Raw genomic sequence first — 6,812 nt, forward strand, 5'->3', positions numbered from 1 at the left:
GCATGGGGAACGTGTATTCATGATGATGTCACCAGTCCCTTCATTATGACATCATAATTGGACAAGTAGAACGCTTGATCCGATCAGTTTGAAATTTATTGAGCGTGATCTACACAAAAATTGTATTTGAGAATTAAATTGATGGCGTTATCGCTCACGTGGTTCGGCAGCCAAACTTTTGTGCGGCGTATGCTGTCGGGCAATGCCATCTGGAACAGCGTTTGTCTATCCATCTGGAATATGTATGTATGTATGTCCCTCACAAACATCCACCAATCAGAGCTAAGGATCTGGTCACAGAAGGGGGACAGAAGATCCTCAACTCAGCAGATCCAAGCCTGGCTGCGCCATTTCTCGACTATCGGTCTTGTTTTCTAGTTGCTCTTTTTTGACAAGGCAGCTTGCTGATTTTTTTTTTTCCTCATTGATCTCGCCCTGAAGGGGATGGGAGACTATTGGAATACCCCTGTGTGTGTATGTTTGTGTGTGTGTGTGTGTGTGTGTGTGTGTGTGTGTGCATGTGTGTGTGTGTGCCTGCCATTTTGTCCTGTGTTCACATCTATATATTTTTGCTTTAAATATTTTTTTTGTGTGTAACCGCTTGTCCGATCGATGCGAAACCTAAAACATAGGAGGGCCTCCCCATGGACAATATTTTTTTTGCTAACTCTGATGCCATAGGTCACATGGTATGGTAGTGCGGGGATGATGTTTTGATATATGGGCCATAATAGTAGTTGGCCATATTAGTCGCGTATTTGGTTAAGAATGTTTTTGTTCAGAATAAACGTGTGTGGCCAGACGATGCGCTCTACAAATGTCGATGTAGTTGAACACTAAGTTCAAAGGGCTGACAAGATGGCCTCGACCATAGAGGTATGCACACTCACCTGTAAGCTGTCTAGCCTGGGTTTGAATCCAGACCCAGCTATAAACTGTCATCCCGGTGTTTCATAGGCAGGGTGATTCATCAATGGGTGTGCCGTCCCTCAGAAGGTCGTTAAATGGCCATCCCTTCTGTCAGCATTCGTTGGTGGACGTTAAAGTGTCCTTCGCGAAGAGTAGATGAGCTATCACTGACACCATGGCTAAATTTAAAATTCCTGTCCCAACCAGCAAAGGGCATTGTATCAGTGGCAAAGCCACACCCTCAGCCAATAATGCTGCATTGTGCCAAATATGAACAAAGAAGTGTTTAAAAATGGGAATTGATGAATAAAATGTTGAAGAACTCCTTCCGGTTTCTGGTTTCATGGTCGTAGTTGCTTCTCTTGGTCTTCTGAGTGATCTGCTTCCAAAAAAAGCTAAGTAATCGTTCTGGATCATTCTGTGTTGCCATCTATTTTGTGTTCTCTGTTTATGCCGGATTTTCTTCATATTGTGCGCTGGCTCTCGTGTATTTTGTCATGCTCATTCTAGTTATCTTAATGCAGCATCTCGGGCTCATATAGTTATGAGCCTACCCATTATTTTTATGGTGTAGCCCATAAGGCAATGCTGTCTAGAACAGCTTTTGTCTGTCTGTATGTCCCCACAAACGTAAACCAATCCGACCTGAGGATCTGGTCACATGACAGGAGGACAGCATTTAGTAACCATTACAGCTGCATATTTTGCTAAAAGGAAATATAATAACCTTCTGTGGAACGTTTTGGGGTCCCAGCGGGTGTCGTAAGGTATGTCGGAGGTTTCAGAAATTCCTCAATACAATTATGATTTTGAAATGCGATCGACACGGACCTTGCTCCCGAATCCGGAAGTGAACAGATGATGATGGTTTGCTGGTTTGATATCTCAATACAATCGTGATTTTACATTATATTTTGAGATATTAATGTTATAGTATTAATTTGTGATTGGACTGATGAATGATGCTGTTTGGAATGAAAATATAGAGAACCTGCTTTCAATGTCTGATGTTTGACTGAAGGTGGCACAGGAATGTGGAATTTATTGGTTCATCGTTTGCCATTTGCCGGTTTTTTAGCGGAGTCATTCACGAACCGGCGGTCCATGCCTGAAGTCAAAAAAATTTAATACTTTTTTTTTTCATTTGATAGTTGTCGGTTTGTTCCTTTTGTTTCGTCCCCGCTTATGTCATCCGATGTGTCTTTCTACTGCTCCTCATGATCTCACTCTCACATCTACTCTGCTGTCGGTGTTTCCCCCTTTCCATTTTTTTTCCATTTAATTGTGCTCTAGCTCTTCTACGACAACAATGTACATACAATTGTTTTTATTGTTCTTCAACCTTTTTGACATTAGCTATGTCTTTTCACTGTGGGCAGAGTCAGTCTCAGTCTCAGTCTCTCTCTCAGTCTCTCTGTCTGTCTGTGTGTCTGTCTGTCTGTCTGTCTGTCTGTCTCTCTCTCTCTCTCTCTCTCTCTCTCTCTCTCTCTCTCTCTCTCTCTCTCTCTCTCTCTTCGTCACCTTGAAACTGTAGAGGCTACAGCCCATCATCATCATCATCTTGTCTATGGAAGTGAAGGTAGTCCTGTGAAGCTAAGTCTGTTGGACTTCTACATAACATTTGTATAATGATAAAGAACCTTTTTCTCTTACTCTACCTTAAGTCACTTGTCTTATCTTATTCGCGTTGCTCTTATTCTCTTTGCTCACAGATTCATCAATATTTGTACAAAAACTCACCTAACCAGCTAACATCAAATGGGTGAGAGTAAAAATGTGAAAAGAGAATAGAGGGCAAACAAAAATAAGTGATTGATAAAATAAGTGATAAATAAGGCAATTGTGTGTGTGTGTGTGTGTGTGTGTGTGTGTACGTTTGAAAATCACTGAAAAAAATCATGGTTGGGCCGATCTCCACCAAATTATGCATATGTGTTGGTAGTTCACAGTGTCAGGTAATGGGCACACCCTCTGCGAGTGGTGGGGTAATCATTTTTGGCCATATACATGCCACAGTGCAAGTGGTTTACTGACCCCTGCTGCAGACAGGGGGCATTATTAGCCACGGCACAAAATATATATTTGCCACACTTCCCCCACTATCCTCCCTGGCTGTAGATGCTTCTAGTTCATGAAAAAGCAAGACAAGAGAAATGCAAAATCAAACTAGAATGGCACTTGGTAGAGTGCATAATCTCGCCTCGCGCACTCATTACGAACAACATCATCAACTGAACACTGCTATTGTGGTCTATGCACCCTGTTACGTCACATACATTGCCATTATCTGCAGCTTTGTTGATAATTATTGATTGATTATTAAGATATATAACAACCACTTTTGTACATACGAAAGCTAAATTGCATAAATTAAGGTGAATATGAAAAAAATCTCAAAGTGTATTCCCAATGGATATTCGATCATATGTATGAAGTTTTGCATCGATCTGTTCAGCGGTTACGTTTTTATGGAGAAGAAGAATTTTTACTTTTATTTTAAATCCAATATGGCCACCACACCATATGACCGGTGATGTGATAAATTAATTTTTTCACTGACATTGGGTCATAGATCAGATATATGAAGTTTCCGTTTTTTCGGGTAAGGATTTGAATTCAACCAATTACAGCTGGAATACCACTTCACCAATGACATCATCGTTATCACCCAATATACCTCCATGGAGAGTTGATGACATATGCCAAGTTAAAAATGTATTCGTTGAGTGGTTTCGGAGAGGTCCAATTTTTTTCCTTTAATCCAATATGACTGCCATAATACGTGACCTATGACGTTAGTGCTATCAAGAAAATATTCTGCATGTGGTGTCTCTCCTATGTTTGAAGTTTTCCATCGATTGGACAAGCGGTTGCAGATTTAAAAAAAATTAAAGCGAAGATATATGGACATGGACATACACAGACACACAGACAGGGGCGTTGCAATAGTCAGGCAACCCCTTCGGGCGAGATGAATAAAGTAATCGAGTAGTTATGTCATGATCAAGTTAGCTAGTGTTTAGATACCAGTGATGTGAAAATTAAATTAAGAAATTCTGACAAACAATTATCAAATGGTGACATAATATATGAGGTAAATGCATATTCGATCAGGATTCCATAAAATTCTAGCTGGGCACTATAAGCAAGGGGATGAATGATCAGGATTCCGGTTGCATCACGCCGAAGGTGCTGATATGCTGCTGATCTGGTTTTATATTTTATTTTTTATTTTTTTGGATACAAGATCGAGGCTTGTGTAAGAGCTAACATTAATGAGAAAAAAACAAACGGACACATAAGTAGTGTAATAATGTTGGTTCTGGGACACCCCAAATCCCCATTCACTTCCATGTTAATTTTTCCCCTCCCTCATTGCCCCTAAGCACCTCTATTTCTCTCACCCTGTTCTTTACGAACCTTCTAACCTTTTGACATGCTATCCTTATTCATTAGACCACTTAAACAATGGTCCTTCTGTGTGAACCTGTGATTCTTCTGACCTTATAGACCTTTTAACCTTTTACTCTTAATATCATCTGGTGAATCATCTTTGACCCACTCAAACAACGACCCTACAAATATTTGTTTTCCCTTATAGACCTATAATCCTTCTTCTACATATCATCTGGCAGATTATCTTTGACCCACTCAAACATTGACCCATTCACTTACATGTTAATTTTCTTCTCACCTCTTTACGAAACTTTTAGCCTTTTGACACTCAAACAATGATTCCCCCTTGGTCTTATGGTACTCTTACTATCAATGATCCCGAGTAGACCACTCAAACATCGATCCTACAAATATTTGTTTATGATCCTAACAATGATCCTAACAACTCAAAAATATTTTCATCTTTTTTACCCAACTCACCGGTATTTAAATTAATTCTCTTATTTGTTTTGTGAACTTTTTTACCAGTTGCCTTTTCAATTATACCTATTTGATATTTTTCACATTCATTAAGGATGTCATACTTAAACCTCGAACCTTTTTTTAATTAATGAAAGAAATGACATGTTGCTTAACTTTACAAGAAATGACGCGTTGGGAATTTCTCATTGTCTTATTTCCTGTTTCCTCGAAATGTTAAAGCTGAGTTCTGTTCCCGAAAATACATTTTGGACATTATAAAAGTCGTGTTGCCGTGCTGTTTTTATCATTACGAACCGAAGAACATGAGCATCAACATGTCTTATTTCACTCTCTACTGTGATGAAGAATACTCACCAGGGTACGTTTCATTCAGAATTAAACTGTTAATGTGAGCTTTGTATGTGATTAATTTAAATTTATATGACTCATGATATATTTTTTTATTACAGCAATTCAGGTTTTCAAAATGACCTGGTCTTGGCAGAGTTTCAAGTTGTTCCACAAGAGGTTTACAATGAATTGAACACGGGTTGGAACAAATTAAATGTTTCACCGTTCTTAGAAGATAACCACCATCGGAGTTTGTCTCAGGTAATTCATTATTCATTTCTCTGATGGCACCATTAAATGGGAGCTGACATTTATTTATTCATTGTGTATCTTTTGTGTATTGTGTATCATTGTGTATACATACAATGTATCTTTTAGGAGAAATTATTGACGTTTTTTCTTTCTTTCTTTTCTAACAGAATACAACACCTGTTGAGATCGATGACCACACCTATGAGTGTGATACCCTACATTTTTATCTCGACCACTTGAACTCAAAGCTCGATTTTTTAGAGGTATGTATCCCCATATTCTCATATCCTTGTGTGTGTGTGTGTGTGTGTGTGTGTGTGTATGTATGTATGTGTGTGTATGTATGTGTATGTGTGTATGTGTGTGTATGTGTGTATGTGTGTGTATGTGTGTATGTATGTGTGTATGTATGTATGTGTGTATGTATGTATGTGTGTGTATGTATGTATGTGTGTGTATGTATGTGTATGTGTGTATGTGTGTGTATGTGTGTATGTGTGTATGTGTGTATGTATGTATGTGTGTGTGTATGTATGTATGTGTGTGTATGTGTATGTATGTGTATGTGTGTGGGGTACACCGTTTAGAATGGGTACACCAAAAATATATCATTCATATTTTTCTCTCCCCCTTGTCTCAAACAGAAAGAAATACAAGACCTAAAGAAGGCATCTGGAGAAATTACCTTTGAATTGAGCGAGGGAGAAATTGATGAATTGTGCTGGGAAGAAGTTGAATGTGTAATACCTCAAGGAAAATGTTTTAGTAATATGAAGATTTTAATGTTTTCACTATTATTTATATATATTTGTTTTGTTTACAATTATTTAATTATTAATTACAAAAAGAGAATAAAGGAGGAGGGAATGGGGAGATGCACCCCTGCCAAAGACCCTTCACCCCCCTCATCCCACCCCTCCCCTCCCCTTGTGTGTGGGGAAGGTGGGGGTGGGATGAGGGGGGTGAAGGGTCAAGGGTGGGGGTGCACGGAGGGTGGGGGATGATGGGTGTGGTCTGTGTGGGCGGGGTCTGTGTGGGCGGGGTCTGTGTGGGCGTGGCTTATGATTTTTTATTTATTTAATTTTTTTTTTTTTTTTACCACTAATTAAATTAGCTAATCTGGGTGGGGTGAATAGAAATGTTGTTTAATGAATTATTAGCTTTGTTTTTTGTAATTCTTGTGAATAAAATGCCCCTAATATTTCTTCCCCATTCATATCATTTAATTTGTAAGTCCAAGGAACTGTATCCATTACATCAATGATTTTAAATAATTCACGAGTCCATTTTTGTGTATAACCTTTTTCAAAATGGCTTTTCCATTTGTATATTCTAACCATATCACCAACTTTGAACTTGGGTTTTTTCAAATTAATCTCCATTTCATATTTTAATTTTGTAAATGTTTCTGATGGTTTTGATTTTGTTGATGAATGAACTGT

The 6,812-nt window shown here is 38.5% G+C and overlaps 1 long non-coding RNA gene across 1 annotated transcript; it reads left to right on the forward strand.

Moving 5' to 3' along the window:
- Nucleotides 1-5,129: 5,129 nt before the first annotated feature.
- On the forward strand, nt 5,130-6,236 carry LOC137419491 (uncharacterized). Its single transcript, XR_013624473.1, has 4 exons — nt 5,130-5,146; nt 5,238-5,379; nt 5,538-5,633; nt 6,015-6,236. It is a non-coding gene; the product is annotated as an uncharacterized LOC137419491 (long non-coding RNA).
- Nucleotides 6,237-6,812: the final 576 nt, after the last annotated feature.

The sequence above is a fragment of the Myxine glutinosa genome, chromosome 9 (genome assembly GCF_964187855.1).
Source record: "Myxine glutinosa chromosome 9, kmMyxGlut1.1, whole genome shotgun sequence".
NCBI lineage: Eukaryota > Metazoa > Chordata > Myxini > Myxiniformes > Myxinidae > Myxine > Myxine glutinosa.